This window comes from Chlamydotis macqueenii, chromosome 1 (genome assembly GCF_036417535.1).
Source record: "Chlamydotis macqueenii isolate bChlMac1 chromosome 1, bChlMac1.mat, whole genome shotgun sequence".
Classification (NCBI taxonomy): domain Eukaryota; kingdom Metazoa; phylum Chordata; class Aves; order Otidiformes; family Otididae; genus Chlamydotis; species Chlamydotis macqueenii.
In genome coordinates, this window is record NC_141556.1 from 73,387,204 (window position 1) to 73,411,033 (window position 23,830).

Sequence of the window (23,830 nt, forward strand, 5' to 3'; positions counted from 1 at the left end):
CGGGAATTATGCCAGTGAGTTAGGAGGAAGATGGTCAAGCCATTTACCTACCTCTGTTGCACCAACAGAGAGCAATCCTTTCTCCAGCCCTAGAAGCTGAAGTCTTCTTGGGTACCCATAGCAGGCTGAAGAGCCGTGTGTAGTGCAGGGCCAAAAGCTAAGTCTGCTCTAATCCTACCTTCTTAAAATGCCAACGAGTGAGCATCTCTGTAGTCTCTTCTTAACAGGAGAGCCTCTGTTCAGGGCCCAGAGCAAGAGCTCCACATATTTGTACACGTGTGCTCTGATCCACAAATGGTTCATATACAGTAGATGCTATTTTAAATGGCTTTTTTTTAGCAATGGGTAAGAAACTGGAAGTGTTGACACATATTCCGTGTACTTAAAAAGTAAAAGGTAAAAAAACATTTTAACTGCTCGCACTCCTGAGCGGCTTATTCTCGATGGTGGTAACTATAATGGCAAGAATATGCTGCAGAGGGGGAAAAGAGCAATGGCCAGGGTATGACTGTGTATTGTGCTCGTATGTGCGTAAACATACCTTGCAGAATCGGAATATGCAGCAATAGGGAAGATGTTATTGGCACGTGTGTGTAATGTATGGTATTACATAGAGAAACTGTTTGTTAAATGAACGCTAAGATTGTGAAGTCAGGCACTCAAAGCCATAGGAAATGCCAGAATTAGATTTGCCTGCACAACCTTAATTCAGCCCCTTTGTGCATATGCATTATGATACAGTCTTTAATTACATGATCACATATCAGACCATTGAAATGACGGTGCTGACAGAAGAAGATATTAAATATTTTTTTTTTAATCCTTATTGTTCACATGTCCCTGGAGCAGGCATATTCTGCGCACATTCAAACCCCATCTTAAAAACAGCAGTTCCATAATACTATTGGTATAATAAATACATGTGAAAATTAATAACTTCCTGTGGACTTCTGTGATGTTTATCTGTATATTGTGAAGATGTTAATTGATTGTCACAACATCTATCTTGGTGATATTGTATCCATTTTATAGATAGGGGGAATAAGTTTTTTGAAGGGAAAGAAAACAGCCCAGTTTACTCAAATCTTACCTATGTAGTTACAGTCTAACTCAATCCTGGCAACAATCCAGTTCATTTAAGTCTGCCTAATTATGTATATTTATTTGTTTGGGGGGTTGCTGGAGCACCTGAAAAGTGTTTGAACCCACACACCCCAGAGAAAGTGCCCTTGCCACCTGGCTTAGCTTAGGGGAACCCTGGGAAAAACGTTTTCTACCCTTGTTCCAGAACAAAGCTACTGTGCATGCAGGAGGCAACAGCCACGTGGCAAGTCAGGCACCGAGCTGGCCTGACCACAGGCTAGTAGAGGGACTGGGCTTTCAGTGGAGTGGTTGATCCCAGCTGGATACAGGCACTTAGCCTTTTCTATTAGTTTCCTGTGGTGATAACTGAAGAGAAGGTATCTAGCTTAAGCAGAAATGGTCCTCTCTGAAGGCCTCTGTTCACTCAGTGGAGAGAAGGACATGCAGAGTTTTGTTGGACTAGACTTCTCCCTACAAGTCTTCAGAGGTACCCCTCTGCCTCCATTCATTGTGTAAGGAAGCTAATTGCTGTGATAGGCTTCTAAATGCATCTGGGTCAGATCTGACTTTTCTAAGTGTTATCTTCACTTTATTATAACTGTTTGCATCTTTAAAATATAGCATCAGTTGACTGCAAAATACGGCATCCACAAGTATATGTTCAGGTGTATCAGGTCAGAAAGTGGGGCATGTATGATGAAGGGCTTCCTGCAAAGATTTTTGGATTCCTGCAAAACTGTCCTCCTTTTGGGTTGCAAATCTCTGCAGCTTTCAATTATCATGTTCCAGTATCTAAAACGAATGAGTTAACAGTCCATCAGGCAGCTTTAAGTATGCAACTCATGTTCATTCCCAGAGCTGGCTCTTCTTGGGTGATATCCTTCTAGAAAAAAAAAATGGAATGTGATCATGTAATTAGAGAGTATTGCAGTGTGTATGCACAAAGACTAAATCTGAGCTCATGCTTTCAGTGAATCACACAGAATCACAGAATGGTTGGAAGGGACCCTTAAAGGCCATCTAGTGCAACTTTCCTGCAAGAAGCAGAGACATTTCCAGCTAGATCAGGTTGCTCAGAGCCCCATCCAACCTGGCCTTGAATGTTTCCAGGGATGGGGCATCCACCACCACTCTGGGCAACCTGTTCCAGTGTTTCACCATCCTCATTGTAAAAATTTTTTTCCTTGTATCTAGTCTGAATCTACCCTCTTTTAGTTTAAAACCACTACCACCTGTAAATTCAGAATGATTGTACAGACTTAAGTATAGTGTTTTGTTGAATGCTCACTTTTATTCAGCCTTTTTCAACCAGAGAATATTTATAATGTGAAACTGAAAAATAAGAATATCCTGTGGAGCTCCAGTGCCCTTTCTCTCTCTTCCATGTAAGTACTCAGAAGGCTGTTACTTACAGATACTCAGTAGAGAGCAGTGCCACCTGAGCTGGTGGAGTAACTGCTGGTAGTAGGCTATTACTAATCCACGCACTGGCCACTAAGAGATGTTTCTGGTAGTAGTTGTGGACAGCAGAAGATGGGGTGAGTTGGTCAGAAGTCTGGCAGGTCGTGGTAGTGTTCTCTGGTAGAGCTGATGCTTTCTGCCCAGCACTCTTAACTTATTTTTGTCTTTCTCATCTTCACCTGTATTTCTTGCTCCTCTGTTCCTGCCAGCCCCTGATTCTCCTTCTTTCTCCTGTTGCTTTCCTGTGCTTTAGGTCTTTTTATTGAGTCAGGTTGCTTCATTGGTGTTTACAATTTGGAAGCAAGCTGAGGGGCGTGAGGTTTCACTGTCTTGCTAGTGCTTTCCAGTGCTAATGCCTAGGAGCTTTCTGATGACTCAGAAGAGCTGCTGAAGGAGAGGCTTGTGGATCCTTTGGACTGAAGCAGGTTGGCACAATAGGGGTGGTATGCAGAGCTGCGTAGGATAGAGCATGCCCAGCATACCAGGCCGTTCAGTCTGCTATGCTGATTTTCAGCAGATCTTTTCTGCATATGTGAAGACTGAGAGCCTCCTTTTCCTTAAACTTGTATGATGGTCAGGTGGGTGGTAGCAGAAGGCAAGTCACAAGAGTTGCATTCCCCAGGCACATTTCAAGGTCATCCAAGGATGGTTTAAGCTAAGTCGCTTGACAGCCAGGGTGACCTGAGAAAAGGCATGCAGCTCAGGTCATGAATGGTAATGCATTTAGCCACAGCAGTTCAGTTTTTCAGGTTTGGTTTGTTTTTTGGTTTTTGTTTTTGTTTTTTTTTTTTTTTACTTACTGGTTTGGTGGTATTTGGCTGCTGCATTATTTTTTTTTTGCTTATAGATTATATTATATTAGATATTATATCAGACCAACCACAACGAAGAGCGTGGCATTTCTGGTGAAGTGGTGGTAAAGGTCTGACCAGCAGTGGTGCGCTTCCTGCTGATTCAGCAGATGTTTGGGGATAAATGCAAACTATGTAACAGACACTCTACAGCATAGATTGGAGAGAATTCTGTCCTCTGAAGGGGACTAGAGCAGAGGTTTAGTGAATTACTCTAAAACTTACTTTGCCTTTTACTATGGGGCTGCTTGTGCTGAGTGGTTGCGTGTACCCCAGTTGCTGAAGTAAGGAATACTGCTTTGCATTCAGGGAAGCAGACTTTCATGGTTGCATCTGAAAAAATGGACATAGCTGAAATAAGCAACACTATCAGCATATCAATTTTCCCAAATAACCTGTATTAAACTATTATAACTCGAGTCTGGGGTATGTGAGGTGCAGCCATATTTGGAGATTCTAGTCAGCCGGTTGTGTTGGTGATTACACACTGCGAGGAAGGGTGAGGATTTGCTGCTTTGCCGGTTTTAATAGAGGCGAGGTAACTAATTCGATTCTGGATACTCTCATCATGAGTTGCTTGAAGGTGTTCAAATTTGCTTATGAAATAGTCCCTTCTGAGCTAAGGAGATGGAAATGAGACACTAAAAGGCTTTCTTGAAGTGCTTCCATGTTTCTCAGCTCAGAACATCACATTTGATATTAATATTAGGTACTGAGGCAAAGTCATCAGGTAGAAAAGGGAAGAAATGTAGAAATAGTAATTTTCTTGTGTATTTCCTCAGGATGCTATTTTGAGGCTTTAAAAAAAAAATCATGCTTTGCTGATGAGGCTGCTGTAAACCAGGGAAGTGGCAGATGTAATTTAAGTCCCAGGGCCCTGCCCTAGAAGAGGTCCAATACTGGCAGCATACATATTGCTTATATGAAAGCGAACAGATGGACACATTTGGTCAATTCTGCTGGGTTCATATGGAAACCTTCAGAATTTTTCTTACTATTTTGAGTGCAATACTTAAATCTGTTATCTGCTCAGAGTTTGTGCTTGCCTGGGATGGGTACTTTTCTAGCTTTGAGCAGGGAGTATTACCTTACTGTGGATGTCTTCAGATCAGATATTTTTATCTGACTGATGGAAGTCTCCCCCCATCACCCCCCGGCCCTGTACACCAGGACCAATTCAGCTGCTGGAGGAGTAAGCTGGATTTCTTCCCCCCCCCCCCCCCCCCCCGCCCCCCGTCCAGCTTGTGTGGCATGAGAACTGTTAGCTGAGTTTTAATCATGGAGTTATTACTGGCAGGGAAGCGAAGAAATCCAGCTTGCTTTTCAGATGCTAGATTGACTGCAGAGGCACGTTTTGGTTATTGTTGGGGTGGGGAGGGGAGAGAAAGGAGGAGATGGGGAGAACAAAAACATCGTATTTTCATTAATTAAGAAAAACACTAATTTTCTGATACTAATTCTTGCTGACAGTTTTTGGTGTTTCCCAATTCAAAACAACTGAAAGCAATCACAAGTTAAGGGAGAAGAATGGAGAATCAAAGAGGAGGGTTGTAGCTCTATTAGAAAAAACTCAGCTTGAAGTGTTAATACTTAGTCTGGGGGGAAAAAAAGGTGGAATTGATCTGTAATGCCTGAAATTAGTCTGTTTTGAGTGTCCTCATGGGTTAGTGTTTGTGCACATGTGTAATGATCTAATAATGTCTGTTACCTGTTGCGTTAAGGAAAGAATTGGCGTATGACTAAATAATTCTAAAAGCCTGTCATACAGATGTGCCAGCATCTGTATTGTCATGTAGCTATCTCTTTTTTTCAAGTGTATAGTATATAAAAAGATATACATCAGGTGTTTAGACACGATCAATGACAGCTCTGTTCAGTATTAAAGTTCTTAAAGAAACTTGCTCTTGCATTTGGAATCACGTTAGAAACAGGATACTTTTATCAGCAAGTTTTAGCTTTTAAAGCTTTCCAGGAAAGCTGTAAACAAAGCAGAAAGAAAAATGAAATCTCTGATATTAAAAGCATGCTTCTATGAAGATTGAAGTTGTGTGAGTGCTCATTTCTCTTTCTTTTTTTTTTAAAGAAAAAAATTCTTTGAACCATTAGCAACAATAACTTTCATTGAAAATAGCGATTAGAAGAGTAGAAGCTGAGCTTATTGGGAGAAAGAAAGAGGGCTGCAATTTGACAAAATAATTTCTTGTCTATTCCCATCTCATCCTCTTGAGCTGCATACTCTTCACAAAAAACAACTCCACCCACTGTTGTAGAAAATGGCCATCTCTTGGTATCTTCTCTGGAGGTTTTGTTTTGATAGTGCTAGTGCTAGTTTGGGGGATTAACATGAATAACCCCACCAAAGTTTGCTAAGACGTGGTACCAATACAGAAAGATCCGTGTATACTATTTAAAATACACTTGTTAACAGAGATTTAACAGTCATTTCGTTCTCATTCTCCACTGTTCATCACATTCACACATGTGGGATGGGCATTAACAGATTGAGCTACATCAATTCTGCGGCAGTGTCTCTTTGCAGGAATATTTTATGTAGCAATAATTTTCTTCCTATTACAGATTTTCTAACTATGTTAATGGCTGTAGGCTGGCCACAGAGACATTCGTGAGAACTACCTTTGGAGTGACATTTAAGCAATTTATTTGATCGTACTTTAGCATACCTGCTCATGCTTTTTTTTTTTTACTCTGTTGTCGACCTTACAAGAACTTTGTGTATAATCATGGCTCTTTCAATCATTTAAATTAACAAAATGGTATGCAAATTTATGTGGTATGTCATTTCTGAACTCTTTGGGATTTGCAGTATGCGTGCTCATCAGGTGGGTGCCCCTTGACTGCATGGCCGTGTTTGGGTAGCAGCTGCCCAGCAGTTATGGGGCCAGTTGCAGAAGGCAGCATGTTGTAGCTGAGGATGCTCTCTCTTATGGGTATGCAATAATTAGATGTGCCTTGACTTACCCAAAGCAGGAGGTGCTACCAGTACCAATATTTTTGTGAGTGATAATGAGAAAAGCAGAGCAGAGAAGGATTGATGGCAAGGGGGACAGGTCTGTGTATCTCACGTTTACCATGTTGTATTGGTCATCTTTTTGTCATTTAGAAAAACTTAAGGTTGTGGATTTGTGGCTGAAATGTGTTACTGGTGTGGGAGTACTCTTGGCTAAAAGCCTAAAATGAGGACTTTTGCTTTGTTGAGGGCATACCTTGTCCTGTACTTGATGTAGCTTTTCCCATACTGGACCATGTATGAGAGTGCTCTTAGGATGAGAAAAGTTAAAATCAATTACCACTGGCACTATAGTTGTTAACACTTCTATCAGTTTCTATCAGAACCAAAAGTCATAGTGTAAAGTAGTGTTATAAAACCATCCAAGCCAAAATCAGGGAAATTGAAAGGCAAAAAAATTTAACAGATTTGGCAAAAAATGTATTTATCAGATTGTTGATTTTTAGTATAATTCATGGAAATTATTTCTGTTACATTTTAATTCTGTGATAGCTGATTGGGTGGGGAAAACCATAGGATTGCTGCTGAATGTTTACATTGTCAGGAACATTTTCATTCGTTAAAAATAACCTTGGACACTAACATCATAGAAATATGTGTATGTGGGTTACCTGCTCTATTATGTCCCCTATGTGGGAAACACTTGAAGCACATGATCCATTTCTTCAGTGTCTGTTGAAATAATAATATTTTTTTCTTAAACTAAAAGATAAGCCCACATGTTTTGAGTTTGGCTTTTTCATAAACTTTTGTAGAATGAGGTGCAACTTACTCTGCTGGCTGTCTTTCGTGCCTTTCCTTTTCCCAATCCTGGTCATGAGAACAGAAGTACTGCCTTGGAAAGTTACGTGAGAAGAAGGCTGGTTGCTTGGATGGGTCATACAGTTGGCCTTAGCATGTGTTTGTGCACAATGTGTTGTTACTGCATTACTGAACTGGATTCTTTGTCCCCATGTAATAGCCTGCCTACAAATGCTAATAATCATGGTACATGTCATGCTCAGTTCTCGACAGCAGTGAAGCTCCTGTGTTGAAGGGGAAAACTCAAAGCAATCATCAGTTCTCCTAAAACTGTCAGTTTTGTTTTCAATGTTCATACCAATTTAGTGTCTGGATCTGATTTTTCCATTATCCTGCATCTTATATACAACTATGGTTTGCTGATGCAAATGAGTAGTCCAAGGATAAGACAGGGGAAAAATCAAGCTTTCTGTCCTTGGGGTAAAGGAAGTTATATGTAGTTCAAGTTTCTCAAGTGACAACATTCATTAGGCTGTTACTACAGACATCTGTACATAGGCACAGATAAGTTGTTATTTTCTGGGCACTTCCAGTGATAAAATCCTAAATCAATGTTTACAAGAAGATGTTTAAGCTTTTTTTCAGGTTCCTTCACATGTAGCTTTTCTTTAAAAATCTTTGATGGGAATGTGAAATCACAGAAAGCTGAACAGAGGGTTTGCTATGAATTTCCTCAGACATCCTCCTTCTTTCGCCTCCTTCCTTTGGGTATGTGTGTGGGTCCTGCTTAGCGTGTACTCAACCCTGTGTGTATGTTCTGGGTGCTCCCATCCAATGTCTGCGTTAGTACGACCCCCGCTGTTCTCGTGCAAAGAGCGCTTCAGTCATGTCTCTATCAAAAAGAAAAGAAATAAAACCCAGGGTTGAAGATGTGAGTGTGAGGAGGGAGGAGACACGCCTTTCCATTTATTTTTTTATTTCCTTGGATGATTTTTGTTTTGCCTTTTTTGATTTAGTTTTATTTGTTTGGGCAAGTTTCTTGCCGTTTACCTTTGCGTTTGCATTTCCTATTGATTGGCAATTTTTAAACTGTTTATTGTGCTCTTTTGTTTAGCTGTTCAAGAGCTAAAACAAAAGCCACCAGGCCCTGTGAGGGACACATTTGCATGCGGTGAGCGTTGCCCGAGGAAAAAGTAATTGCTAATGCATATTTATGTGGCACAAATTTGCCATTTGTTTATGCATAAAATTATCAATAGTGCAGGGCGGCCCAGCCGTAGAAAATGGTGACCTTTTTAGCTTAATAAATAGAAATCAGCTGTTATTGTGAAGAGATCAGCCATTTATTCTGTGTTGAGGGACACTGTCGGGAAAATGTAGACTGGTGCTGGCAATATCATTAAATGGAAGGCCAGTGACCCTTTCGGTATAGTCTATTATACTTTATCTAATAGGGGATAAATGACTCTGGTTGGCAAATAGATTTAAAAAAAAATTTAAAAAAAAGATTAAAAACCCACCCCTCCCAACTTCTCTTATTCCTCAGCTGTATGAACAGGTAGATGCTGAGGAGATAGCCTTGCACAAGCTGGCTGGTATTTTTCCAGCAGAAAAGTGACTTTAAAAACAAACAAACAACAGCAAAAAAAAAAACCCAACTCCCAAACCCACTCTGTTTGACTAGTTTTAACTCTTTTGGTTTGCAGTGGGGAAAACAACCAGAACTGCACTATGATTCTTCCTGGTTCATGTCATCAAAAGCAATGTTCTGAAAGCCCCATACGCGGATGGGATTTTGGCTTTTGAAATGAGAACTCACAGTTTGAAAGTAGGAGGTGGAGTATTTTCTGAAGACAACAGGTTCTCAAAAACAGTTACGGTTTTTTCTCATGTGCATTCAGTTTTTAAAGAGTGGATAAAAATTTACGCAGTTACACCCCAAGACAATGACAACCTCGTCAGCAGAATGGTTACATGGGACATGTAGTGACACAGTTTTCTTTATGCTGCTCCACTAATTCACCTCAACCTTAGTGGGCAGGCTTAAGGATTGATGAGTTAAAAACTGAAAGCCGCAAGCCTCAGGAAGTTCTTGTGAAAATGAAAGTACACGCAGAAAACCTCATGTTTCTGTGTTTCTCTCATTCTGTTCTGTAGAGTGCACTGCACCATGCATAACTGGAAGGTGAAATGCGAAGAGACGTGAGTCACAGTGACTGTAAATGGTTGCGGTTCCTGTGCACTCTGTGTGGTGGGCTAGGCGTTTGATTTTTTTTTTTTTTTAATCCCTGAGAAAGATCCAGCAGATATTTGCGATGGCAGTATTTTACTTCGCAAAGGCTATGTCAGATAGCTTTATCTGCCTACTCAGCCCACTGAGGTGAGATCCTACCCACCACCGCTGTGGGACTGCCCACCTTCAGAAGATGGAGGCTGGCCTCTGCCCACTCTTCTCCTTTGCTTCTTCAGAAAGTCTTGCTGTTATTCTGTGCTGGGGAAGGGCTGACCAGAGCAATTTGGGGGCTTTGCTCTGTTTGCTTCCTGAAAAACCTATCACAAGCTAATGTCATTTTCACAGAAAAGCCACCACAACGTTTGTCACGGAGTGACGTCTTCCTGGTGGCCTCAGTAAAGAGGCAAAGGGTTGAACAGGACAAAGGAACTTACAGATTGCATCAGTGGAAGCCTCTTTGAGGGAGGGTTGTGTGGAGGTTGTGGCCAGAGGCACGACTTCTGTCTTGAAGGCTCTTGATCCGTGTTTACCACTATTAAAATTCAGGGAAAGTTTAAAAAATAAAACAAAAAAACCCCAACAAAATAGTGTTAATAAAATATAATACAATACATAAACATGGTATAGGATATATTGTACTGTATATGATGTATTACTCTCTATAGTAATGTTGTAGAAGTCTTTGTAAGAATGTGTGCTCCAGTTCGAAAGTTCTTCATACCTAAAACTTTCTCTCATATTGGGACAGTTTTTGGAAAGTGTTTCTTCAGTCTCCTCTTTGTGCTTTTCCATGCATCTAACTCCTGTGCACAGAGCTTTTGCCTGCTTCTGGAATGCTGCCGTTGCAGACTTCCCAAACACTGGTCCCCAAACTGTATGGCTGTGGAAACAAAAACATTGTAGAGCATGATATGGAAGTAGAGAGAAAGTGAAAAAAAAACAAAACCAAAAAATAAAAACAAACAAAAAAAACCCCAGCTAAAAATATAAATTTTCACACGTACATCCTATGGAAACCATAGTTAAGACGAAACAATTTAATTGCAGAGTAGGTTCTAGATTTCTTCACATCGCAACAGATCCTTCTTTTTCTTTGTTCTGTAAGACCATAGTCAAAACCCACAATTTCTGAAGTGTCTATTAATGTTTGAAGATTGCCTTATCTTCTTATTAATAAACAGCTGTCATTAGGTGATATTTTACCTTTATAAACACATTTTTATTTTTACTTCAACAAATTAAGCTTTACTTATTCCAAGTAGATTTGATTTTTTTTTTTTTTTTTTTTTTCCCTTCTCTCTCCCAAAGGATCTTTTCCCATACAGATACCTTCAGCCTTAGGGGGGGAAATGATCTTCCTCTACGTGTCAAAGCTCACAGCCAGTCATTAGCCTCAATTTTACTTTTTCTTCTCTAACAGCAATAAAACAACCCTTTTAACATATGCTATTTGACATCAGCTAGAAAATTCTACGTAGATAAAATTAACATTTAGAAAATGGCTAAGTTTATTCTGTGGGAATAAACTGGGGGCCACACTGTGATTCTAGCTCAGGATTTTTTTTTTTTTTTTTTTTACAGCTACCATTGTTGTTGTTAGTATGTTTTCTTGTTGTATCTGTACCTGTTCAGACACCCAGGCTTGGTTGTGGAAGACACTGTGCTAAGTACAGAGGAATGGAAAATTAGTTGTCTTCAAATAGTCTAGAAATATCTATGTTTATGGAAAATGACAAAAGTTTTCTAAAGATGAGTTGGTTAAGGGAGGAGATAGGTCAGAAATAAAACAGAGATAAGTATTACTGATCAAAGTTTGTAACAGAAAATACAAGAATAAGTAAAATGAGTGTCACTTTTCCTTTGTATTCTGCATATATGAAGAAGACACAGAGTAGCACCCTGCCTTGGTTCCAGGTTGCTGGGAAAGACAAAAATATGGGGGTGGAATATTTGTTTCCTGTAAGTAAGCATTAGAGATCTGATCATCCTGTGACCTGGCTCTGTTGTCCTCGGATCTCGTCCTGAGATCCATGCGTGAGTAGAGTGAGGCTTGTTCTTTCCTCAGCTCTTGATGCGTCTGCTGTAGTGTGTAGTAGTGTGTTAGTTAGGGAAGGAAGATAAAGGACAAGTTTTATATTGTGCTAATTAGTTGATGAATGTTTAGCAAGATAACTAGTCTGACGTGAGTTAAGCAATTCATGTTTTTTGGCTCTTTGAGATGCTGGTAATTGGATAGTCTGACAGGTCCTGCAGATCTCAACTTTTTTTTTTTTTTTTTTTTTTTTAAGGAAATTTTGATGACTTATCCTCACTGAAGTCTGACTTTTTTCTTTTTCTTTTTTTTTTCCTTTCCCTTCACCACAGATTTATTTGAAAAGCCCACAGAGATACTAATCTTGCTAAGAGCAGGATCTTGTGTTTGAGGAAATTTCTATACAAAATATAGAAAACACATTTCTGTTTGCTCTTCTGATTGAGCCAAAATAATACAAGAAGTAGAGGTTTATCTTCACAAAGTTTGCCTGCATGCCGATCTCAGTAGGAACCAGGGGTCAGTTGTCTTTTGGAACCTCATGCACCAACCTGCTCTTGGCAGTAGTCTTTTTACATGACGTTGCTTTTCATGGAGCGGTCTCAGAGCTTGTAGGGCTGGCAAAGTAATTCCATTGCGGTAAATCAGTAGAAAAGTGCCTAGTTTTACATATAGAGGTCACTGATTTAGGAATTTGGTTGAGTGTGTGTTTTGTAGTTTAAAAATAAAGTCAAATTAAATCCTATTTATTCATACTTATGTTTCGTAGTACAAATGATTTGTTTCAGTTAGAATAGATTGGTAATAGCTTAAGGATCTGAAACCTGACTCAAAAGACAGCCACTTCACACCTGGGATGGTGTGGACTTCAGCTTGTGTGAACTCAAACTCAGTGCGTCCTGTCACAAGTATGGTCTCAAACTTGTTCATGCGATCCAGCTAAACAACTGAGTATTTTATGTTTTCAAATCACTGCTTTGACGGGTACTTGGGAGTCACATAAAACTTATTTTCCCAATTTTGCAACTGGGCAAACTGAGGCACAAAGCTCCTAATGGGGAGCCTATGGCTCTGCAGGGCCACCTGGGTCACACAGCCCAGTTGTGTTCTTCCATGCAACAGTGTCACGAGCCCTCTGTAGGGGGGTCCCAGCTCGTACGTCATGCATCGAACACATTCACACCTTGTGCCACAAAATACTACTTCCCTCTCTGCCAGCAGGCTGAAGGTTTTGGGATAAAACATCAGTAGATACAGCTCTTGAACCGTAGAGGACAAGATGGGGTTTGGGAAGTCATGCTGTCTAGTGTTAGTCATTGAAGTTCTGGGCTTCATCATGCCTGGGGGAGATACCACTCCCTGGGGGAGATGCAGGAAGCTCAGGTGCAGCTTGAGGAATCTTGAGGCAAGGGTCTGAATCACAGAGTAAGTGTGTGAGTAACCCTCCTACTCACAGGATGACACCTGAGAGCAGAGGCAAATGCAGAGGACCTCTTGCTCCTAGGTCGCACCACTGACCATGCCAAATGGGCTAATCATGCAAGCATGGTAGGCTGGGGATATAAAAACAGAACCAATGAGTGTAGGGTAGCTGTTTTAAACACTCAAGAGAAACAGGAATATATAGTCATATCTTTCTTCTAGTTCAATCTTTGTATTGATTTATCATGGTAAGAGGTGCCTCTTTACTTCTAATGATGTCTACTTCTACTTTTATTTTTTTTCCTTTTTTTTTATTGCTATTTTATATTTCTATGGCAGCTTTTCCAAGTGATATATTTTGGGTCACACATTAATTTACACCAGCCTCTGTTCTGCAAAAAAGAGTTCATGAACTAAATGAAAAGGAACGAGGAGGGGGATGTCTAGCAGAGCCCAGGCTTTTGTTTCATGTTTTGGATGTATTTTCTTTTTAAAATAAAATTGTTGATATGCATTTGCTTTTATTTTTTTAGGCTTCCTTTTGCTGATGACCGGGTTCCTGTTTGATCCTGTTTACAAGCTTCCGAAGATTGAAAATAACACCAACTCCTCTGCATTGGGTAGGAAAACAAAACCATGTAAAGACATACAGCAATTACTCTGGAGGGCTAGCGATCTGGAAGAGTGTGGTATGAAGGAAAAGCTCATGGAGAAAAAGGAGGAGGTTACTAGGTTACCGCAAAAGACATTAGTGTACACAATTTTTCTCACCCACTCTTCTGGACTTGGGGGGAGAGGGAGGAGTGGGCATATCAGCAAGTAAATAAGGATGTTCTCCAGCATGTGTGTTCCCAGTGTAAATGTTTTAAGTTTATCTGTACTTTCTGTTACTCATTCAAGCTGCTTTGCAGTTCTATTTCAATCTATTCAAGCTTCCTAAAAAGATAACTTTAAAAGATTTGGGGGTTTGATGTTTTTATTCTTTAAAATTTACTGGCAAGATAAAGAATTTTCCCTAAATTACTATAAACTTGTCGACATATGTGCAATATTTTAGTAAGTATATATATTCCAAGTACTAAATTTCTTGCAGTTAGGGAGAGTGGATGGGGAACAATCTCTGATTAAAAGTTGTTGGCCTGCCAGGAGACTCAGATGTATGTGATCCCACAGTTAATGTGTCTGCTTGACCCTGTAGTAGTCTTTGTACTTAACCTGACTGCTATCAACAGTAAATGTTTGCAGAATTAAGATTTCAAAGACAAGCACCTTTTGGTAGCATGGTTTTTATCTTGTTTTTGAGGACTTTTAGGAATAAGAGTTGAACACATCAAGTGCTGTTGAGTGTGATGAGTTTGTTCCTGGTGTTAGGCTTCACCTAGCTGGACCAGGTTGCTATCATAGTCATGTATTCTGATGTAATTAGTGCCTTTGCAAGGGGAGTGGCAGTTGCTACCACATCAGGATTAGAAATGCAGCCACAGTGACAGGTAACATTTATTTCTACCCAGGAAAACTGGACATGGGGAAAAGGTGTGGAAGGTAGCAGAAAGCCAGGGCCAATGTATCTGAGGATTTAGGGCCAACTCTCAGATGAAACTCTGGGACAGCTGTCTCAATTTCAGTATGATTTTGTCCACATGCAGAGGGGGCTATTCCACCGTTCTTGCTGGAACAAAATTTCTAATTAAGTCTGAATGCAGGATTATATGGTTGAATTATGATATTCGGGTGTAAATCAGTGCTTTTCTGCTTCGCAGTGAGGCCTCGGACACATGTATGAGATGACGCTCTAAGTCATGGTATTTTAAAATGATTGATTCAGATATGAAAAAGTTTTATGATTCACTTTTCTCTTTCTAACTGCCAGAAGTCACTTGTGACGTTCTTGTATTTTTTTCTCTTCTAAGTAAGCTTATCGAAGAAGAAATCACTAATTTACCAGCCAGTGCTTAATAATCAAGGAAGTGAAACTTCTACTTTAGAGGAAAAAAAAAAAAATCCTTTGAGTTGCTGAATGACTTTTAAATAATGATAGCTTACCATGTACTGGGCAACTGATTTTATTTATTTATTTATTTAGGCTTTCATTCTGAGAGAGGTCACTAGCCTGTGGGAATTGAGCCACTTTGTTGACAAATCTGTCCTCTAAATTGAACAGCATTAATTAGAACTTTATGCTGCACATTCTTACTTTTTAATGTGGGTGGTGGTATCAACAAAAATGTCTAATGAATTTGATTGAAGATGATTTTAAAAGGTCTACCACCTGTAGATAAAAATGTGCATTACTGCACATGGTAATTATCAAGACTGAAGGCCATGACATGATCCACTGACCTTTTGAAATCAAAACACTTACTGTAAAAAAAAAAAAAAGACACTGATTTCTCCATCTATGTTAATATAGGACATGTCTGTATATTCAACTATATCAATATGCTGTAATATATCTAGGGGAAAAAAAATATACTTTGAATTTTGTTAGACCTAAGTTTCCCATCTTCTCTTCCACAGGCCTGTACAGCTCTCACTATTTTTGTATGTGTTGAGGGATCTTTTTTTTTTTGATCTGATGAAATAGATTGCTAAAAATATTCAGGTTTCTGAGACAGCAGCAAAACATCTCTGAGCCACCCTACAAAAATAAACTAGTTTTGTGCATGCAGGATGAAAAAAAAAGTGTACAGGAACAGATTTCAGCTTCAGGCTTCCTATAGGGGCATTTGCAATAAGGGAGGGGAGCAATAACCCAGCAACTATCATTGTAAAAATTATGAAAAGCACTTTGATGGTCCTCTTTAAAGTCAGTTCACTAAACAGGGGCCAAAGTAAAAGCCTGAAAGGCAACTCATAGTTTGCCATTAAAAACTCAGCCCCTTGCTGCTATTTGCAGTTGAGAACGAGTGCTTCTGTGCACAGTAATGGTGAGAAAAACTAAAGGGAAATAAAGGATGCGAATGAAAGATTTTCTGTTTTCATATGAGTACTTGGAACACCAAGCAAGCGGAGAAGCAGCAATTTTAGCTAAGCTAATGTAATAGAAGACCATTGCACCCAAACTGTCTCAGCAGAACTTCCTGCATAATTAGATTGTAAATCTTCTCAACTGAGGAAGTTTTGCCCAGGGTCAGATTGTCTAAGTAATAATCCATTCTACATAAATTAGAAGATTTGAACTGTTGGGATACATTATTGCATTAGTTTTGTTTTTTATTCCTAATATAACTAAGGAGAAAAAATGCAACAATTCTTTTCTTCTTTTTAATTATGTTATGTCTCTTTAGCTTTCGATTACCTCAGAAGGCCTTTCTTGTAGTTTTTTTGGATTTTTTCCTGAACAATGATGATGAAGTTGCTGTCTTGGCAAATTAATACCTTTTTAATACACTTCAGAAAGTGATACCACAGAATCCTTTGGCCACCGGATTCTGTGATATCACTTCCTCAGTGAAGCATTTAGTCAGAGATGCTGCTGCTCTTTTTGTGCTGCTGAAGTTTTGCCTCCCACTATGACCCCCGTGTTCTGCACAGAATAGAATTGCCATCTTCAGGGTAAGAATTAATGGGTGAAAATTTACTAATAACTAGTTTACAGCAAGCAGGCTTCTAAATTTTTAATTCAATTATTTTCTTTCAGAAAAAGATTGTGGGTACTTGACGTGCATATACAGCTATATGTAAAAGGGACGGGGTGAATCCTGAGGGTTTTTTTCAGGCTAAAATTGCCGTTGAAATTTCAGTATTTGATCACCTTGAAGGAAGCAGAGTTTGCAGTGTAGCACAGATTGATTTGTATGGACTTGTTGTCAGTGGTTTTTGTTGGTGTTTTCCCCCTGCCCCATACATTTGACTTTCACCATGAAATGGAGGAGTAGCCAACTTTTCAGGAGAGTGTTTTGGACTTCGAGCTTTTGGACTGGACTCTCAAGTTGTCTCCGCCAATGCTAAAAACTAGAGAGAGGAGATGTGGAGGGGCTCGTGGAAGTGCTCACAAGCAGGCTCCCAGTTCCTGGGGCTACTCTGGGCATGCACCAAGTCCACAGTCTCCATTAGATGCATGTGTTAGAGATCTGGGTAGTAACTTGGTGGCAGGATTGCAAAACCGACTTGATCTAGCTCCATGATGGGTTGTCTTTTTTGTTGTTGTGTGTGCAAGTGTTGAGAAAAATGTAATGTGAGGAAAAGGTTGGCTTCTGTCATTAATCATGTTTTAAAACATATTCATACCTAATATTGTGATATTTTTTTTGGAGAGAGGAGGAGGAAACAATCTGCGGTGGGGAAAGTACTGAACTGCCTATTTCCCATCTACTTGCTGTGATCAAGAGCCAATAAAAAATGGAATAGATAATTCTGTATTTTCAAATTGATTATCTGATGACAGTTCTGTGAGCTCAGCTGCCTGGTGGGTCTGTGGTCAGCCTACTCTGCAGAGCACTGGCAGCTGAAGCCAAAACATCAGTTCTGGTGGAAACAGCAAGTGCTCTTAAAGGTTCTGGAAACAGAGTTGCTCCCAGACTCAAGGATGTGTGGTCACCCTTCTCTCAACTGCTGCGCAAGGAGCAGAATTCAATATACTTTTTTATTTTTCTCTGTTGCTGTGAGACACCAATGGATGTGGAAAAGGAATAACACTTTAGAAGACATGAGGAAAAAAATATTAAGATCTGTGAAAGCCCTTTGAAACAAGTATTTTGGGGAAACACCAAAGCATTCAGGTTGCCTTTGGAAACATACAAGAGCATTGGAAGTCAGGAAATAAAACATTTTTTACTTCCACTTAAAATTCAACTTGCTCTCATTACTGCCATTACAATCCTTATAAAATTACTTTTACATATTGAAAGTTCTCATTATTATTATTATTATTTGTTATTTAACAGCAAGTAGCTGTGTCTTTTCTCAGGAACATCAGATACAAAGAAAATCAGAAATCAGACCTCGAGACTACTTTTGAGGCAGAAATAATCCAACTATTATTTCTGGTGTAAAAGGTTTGTGAATAGCATCATTTGCCTAGAAGCTGTTTTCCAACCTAATAACTCCCGGAATAATGACCTAAAACTGTTTCCAAGAGGATTAAGGCCCATATAACTACTAGGAAGTATAAGTTTTTGAAAAAGCTTCTTTCTGATTGGCAAAGAGGTGTGTTCTGATTTAGGTTAAAACTGCTTGCTTAGGAGAATCAGTTTCAATCCTTTTGAAGTCAAAAGTGGTGAAGTAATCCTCTGGAGAAAGATTGTTTAAGGGTTTGGGTTTTTTTCTTGCTTTCTTTATATATAAGAGATATATATGTATATATAGATATTACTTATTGCTAAAATGACCTCAAAGATGGTCATTTAACTGGATTTTTAAACCATTTGGGAGGGGTTTTTTATTCTTCTGCTGTGGTTTGCCGTGGGCAAAATCCGTTCAAAATGGGCTGAGATCACAGCTGAACACTTAGCTTGTTGGTTAATCATCACTCAAACACTCTTCATTGGACAGACTGCGGAACAGAGAGTTTATTGTCTCTAATGATATTGGTGTGTTTTGGAGCTTGTGCACAACGTTGTATGTGCTTTAATTTTGTTGATTGCTTTTTTAGCTAGTGTGATCTGTAAAAGAAAGGGAGGAGAAAAGGTGGGCTCAGGATGACTTGGGAGTATCTGTTGTACAGGGGTCAGGCATTAAGGGTGAGGGGAAGGCACGGATTTGCAGCTGAATCTACTTGATAAAGAGTTGCACTTTTAAATTGGCAAAACTTCCCAGCAGCGCATCAAAATACTGGTGACAGAAGTTCACTGCAGAAAGTATGTGAATTCACACTGAAATGGCTGTTAACCACCTATTGTTTTTCACCTTCTTGAAATAACCAGAGCTGATGCTGTAGCTTCTGGCCAAATCCCAGAAATGTCTCGGCAGATCACACTGAAGACCTGGAACCATCAGTGAGTTCAGCCAGCTTTATCCTAGGGTGCCTGCACTGACAGCAATCGGGTTTGGTTTACATCTGTCCCAAGAGCCTACTCATGTAAGAAGGTGAACTAAACATCTGGCATTAGCAAAGTAAAATAGAATTCTTTGTTTTATTTACCTGACGAACTGGTATCACCAGCCATTCAGAGATAAGTTTGGCCTTGTGTGCAATTTAAAGGTGGTTTAGCAGACCATCTCACTAATAAAGTAACAGAGTAAGATTTGGCTGTTAACTGAGTTGTTATGAAAGACAGGGCCAGTTTTGTGGAACACTGAAATCTTTAAAAAAAAATGCAGACAGGATTTAATCAGTGATGGTACTTAACATGCAGCTGAACTAGGCCCTGTTCTGAAAAAAACACTCTACTTTTTGCATTGATTGACTATAGCCACAACAGAGAAAGGCAAAGAAGTATTTGCTGATCAGATACATAGCCAAATTCTTATTTCTGATGCAGGACGCACACTGCCAAAAATCTGATGCATATGCTTATGAAAGATTTTTCTGATTCTATATGTGCTATAAATATATTCCACATGGCTTTATACAAAGCTCTCTGTTACTTCAGTAAATCACAAGCAACTAAGCTAGATCCAAAGAAGGTGAAGCTCTGAGTAAAATTCTTTTAACATTTTATGACTTTTAAACCCTGTTTTAAAGTAAGTTTTCTTCATTAATTTGTGGCTTTGATGGTCTCGGTTGGGCAAGCATTGAAAAGACAGGCAAAATTTAACGGAAAAAGTATTTTCACAAAGTTCTTCTGTTGCAGGTGGGCTAGTGGACAGGGAGAAGAAATTTCCTTTTTATTTTCAGTATCCTAGGTTTCAGTTTTAAACCATAACTATATAGTTTTATTTAAAATAAATTGTTTAAGGAATACTGTCACTGAAGATGTGATTTGATGTGACCAAGTTTGACAAAACTGTCTAGTGTGAATACAAGTCTTTCCTGGGATTTTAGAGGAAAAAAAAAAACAAAACACCCATGGTCCTCCACTCCCAGCTGTGGAACTAACAGTGTGATTGTGCAGTGTCGTCTTCCCAAGCCCCTACGCAGGTGGCACAAGAGCTCCTTGGAGTGCCCCCAGGCAGCACTGAAACAAAGTCTGGGTACTGCCTAGCTGGCTTCCCTTCTTGATTTGAGAACTCTGAATTTCTAGCGTTACAATTAAAAAGACAAGAAGAGTGAGTGGGTTAGCTGCAGAGGAAAAGAGTTTGGTAAACGCAAGCAGTAAAGTAAGAGTAGAACTGCAGAGATTTTTCCCTGTTGTAGCAACAGGTTGCTCTAGAGTTCCTTCTCATTTTTTTTAAATCTAACTGTTGTTATGTAGTCAGATACTAGAGTAAAATCAAGTTAAGAGAGTGAATGCTTCCCCCTCCTTCCACCCCACCACCTCAACAGCAGCTTTGTTTCCAATGGAAAGCGCAGTTTTGGTCTGAAGATTGATGTACAAATACAGTATTGTCCCACTCGGTTGCTTTGTCCCTTGCTTATAGACTCAGAATTACACCTTCTCACTGTACCTTTTCCACATACATGAGATTTTATGCTTTCTAGCATTGCAAGTTTGGGAGAGTAAATAGAGTCCTGCTCCCTGCCATGCATCATCTGTCCAGCCAACAAGTAAATGCCAAGCATGGGGCGGATTGTGGTCATCGCTTATACCTGTGTAGCAATGGTGGAGATTACTGGGTTTGAGAACTGGAGAATTTCGGGACAGCTGTAGTGCATAATATGGTCAGGGGAAGCACATTGTGGAGGGACTAGCATGGGAACAGTGACAGCGAAGCTGGGCTTCAGGGTTTCACAGCAGGCTCTCGGCAGCCGTGGTCAGAACAAATGCTCAGCATCCCTTTGCTGAGGTAAGGGGGGGAAAGCGAGCATTGAGGAATGCCAACATCCTACAGCTGCATTTCTGTGAGCCACTCCAAACTTAGAGGTACAACATGAGGACAATAATTCCTTACACAGTCCAGTGTATAAGGACTTTTTTATCCTTCCTCTTCAGAGTAGGAGTATGTAAGACCAGGACAGAGTCTTGACTGACAGCTGGCGAGTGCTGAGTCCCCACCCTTGGAGAATTAGACCACCTTGCAGCATCCCCCGAACGAAAGCCCCTGAAGCCTCCAGCTGTTCCTGAGTCATCCAATGGGAGCCCTTAAAAGGAAAAGGGACTCCAGCAACTGGAAGCTGTGAGACAGAAGAGCTGACAGCTTCATATTTCTGCACTTTGAAAGGGTTAATGCCGAGGTGCTCTATTGTATTAATGATGGTTGTCTCTTCGAAAAGCCCGTTGGGCTCTTTCAGGGGCCTCTCAAAACAATAAGTGCAGTGAGGCTGTTCTGTCTAATTACTCCAAGACAGGGATGCTAAAGAGGAATTAATGACAGTTGACAAGTGCAATTAATAATTATAGCAAAGCTGGGAGTCATGCAGCAGGCAGATGACAATAACAGGGTAACTGTACATGACAGCTTTCATCCGTTCTCCCCCCAGCCCCCCTTCTTCTTTCTTTTACCCTTTAATGTGAGCTGCTGCATGCAGCTGGGCCACACCACACCGCTCGCTTGGAACGAGAAGGCATGGAGATCTGGTCACCTGGGTTTGTCCAATTTTTAACCCACCTCTTCCCCTCAGTCCTTCCCTCCTAAAAAAAAAAAAAAAAATTAATCAGAAAAAAAAATTTCCAAAAATTACCAACAGCACCAACTTAGCGGCACAGGCTTCTGTTAGCTTTCATGGTCAGGTGTTGACAAGACTGCTTAAAATTCATGTTGGGAGATTGGAAGGAGAAGGGGACAGGGAAAGGCAGCAGCAAGCTGGAGTTGAAGTGGGATTTCCATATCAAAGGCCAGGCCTTTGGCTCTGAATGGTAATTAAAGTACCCAGATTTCATCTCCTTGGTCAGCTCATGAAAAGGAAAAAAAAATTAGAGAGGATTTTTTCACTCCCTTTAGACTACAGTACAGCAAGCAGTAAATTAAATGAAAGTTGAGCTAAAAGGTGCCTAACGCTTCAATCTTTTGCATCTAATAGAATCTATGATGTTTTTAAAGCATTTATTCAGTTCACATCTTCATCTTGCTGTGATTATAAAGGATATCATGTCTGCTTACATTTATTGGGCACACATCTTGGCCTTCCCAGGGTTGTAAAAGGATTTCACTTTGCATTATGTTGCTGTTGTGTTACGGCCTTTCGGTTTTTTGTTGGTTTTTTTTGGTTTTTTTTTTTAAAGGGAGGGGAAAGAGTGTGAAAAGGAAGGAAAAAAGGCACGTTTCTGTGTAATTTCTAGCTGGTCATTGTAGGAACCACTAACAGAGAGAACCAAATAAATGCAAATTTAATGAGGCAAGGGGAACTAGTAATGAGATACAACAACCCCTCACCTTGAGGTTGCTCGTTCAAACCTAGACCATGGCACTACTGAAAGTGACCACAAACCAGCAGTCACATGGTAGTTAATGTGCAATGTTTTGTCACCTTAGTCCAGTTCCTATTGGATACGTAGTGATGAAACGCAAGTCGTGCTCGCCTTTGCTGGTAGTCCCTCTTCAGAGACAAGGACTGCGTGCTCTCTGGATTTCCTGCCCATGGCATGAGTCACGTTTAAGTCAGAGTTACACTGTAATGTGTGGCATCTTGCCCCAAGCTTCTCCTTGGCTCTTCTGGTTCCAGGACTGCTGTAGATGTGCAGATGCCTCCAGTCTTTGGAGCTATTGAACCAGCCTTTTGCTGGCAGTGGGTGAACACCCAGAACTCAAGAGTTTCACCAATCCTATTGCTGTCCTGATATGCAATAAATATAAAGTTTCTCTTTAGATCTGGGCTTGCCAAGCAGTTTCTCGACACCTTGGGCACCTGCCTCTGGGTTTGCACCTCAGTAAATCCATGGTTGGTACCCTCTTCGGCTGAATGCCCTGTGGGGAAAAAGTGGTTTTACTCTTTTTACTTCTGCTCCATAAATAGAAAAGACTGAAACCTTAAGTGTCAGAGGTGCATGTGTATCATTAAAGGTGACCAGGTTGGGTCTCATTTACTTTAAGGATGAGTTCGAACCTGCTACGAGTCACTGAAAATACCTCTCTTGGCCCCACTGGATGTTGGATTAGTTCCCTCAGCTGAAACTGAAGTCTAGATGTTTTGCTGCATTTTCCTATAGTTACTTCTCCGATATAGCAAATATACGCCTTTTGATGTAACCATTTTGGTATGAGACATTATAGATGTGAGCAGTGCTGGTGGTGTCCTGTTTGTATGAGTACAGCTGCTGTGATGGAAGGGGTGATAAGAGCTCCTCAAAACAAAACATGAAATAGTTAGGATCAAAATTTAAAAAGGGAGGGAGGGGAAAAAAAAAGCAAATTTTTGCTGCTGTAACAAACAACAGGAACTTAAAAATGAGCTAAACTAAATGCTCACTGTACACAAAACCACCTTGAACTTGAGATGTTTTAAAATCTAGACTTGTATTCTAAATGCTGAGGTTATTTTTCTTCCTGCCCTTCTCTTTCTTTCTCTTCCTTTCTTGCTCTTTTTTCTTCTCTCTTCCTTTATAAGGCACTCTGTCCTTCCCCACCTCTTCAGCTCAAGTGCGTCATTTTCTGCTATTGTGTTTAAAAAACTCTGCTGCAGGGGCTCGGAAATGAATAAAAATGTAATCCTCGATGTGCCCATTGTGCGCTCTCATTTGTTTCTGCTGTATCGATTTATCAGCGGAGGGAAATTACTTGCTAGAAGAGAGGATGCCAGTCAGAATGACATTTATTTCATAGTACAAGGAGGCTCTCCAGCGTGTTTCCATGTAACCCAGATATTGGAGCTGTAAAGGGGCTTGTAACAAGGTTTAGTGCTATGATTAGATCGTGTGGAGCACCTTGCTTTCATAACAACAGGCACTTGGCTGGAGCCAAGGCCTCAGGTTATGGTCAACTTTTTTTTTTTCTTCAATTCCTTTTTCCTCTACACAGAGTATTTGGCTTGCACCGCAAAATATTTCTCTATTCAAAACTCA

At 40.1% G+C, this 23,830-nt stretch overlaps 1 protein-coding gene across 4 annotated transcripts in view; it reads left to right on the forward strand.

The window, feature by feature from the left end:
* Positions 1 to 23,830, forward strand: part of SOX5 (SRY-box transcription factor 5) — a 649,375-nt gene that overhangs the window by 147,857 nt on the left and 477,688 nt on the right. For all 4 annotated transcript variants that reach the window (XM_086756526.1, XM_086756522.1, XM_086756506.1 and 1 more), the window contains one exon: positions 13,385 to 13,471. The gene's annotated coding sequence lies outside the window, so the exon portion shown is untranslated. The remainder of the gene's footprint in view (positions 1 to 13,384; positions 13,472 to 23,830) is intronic.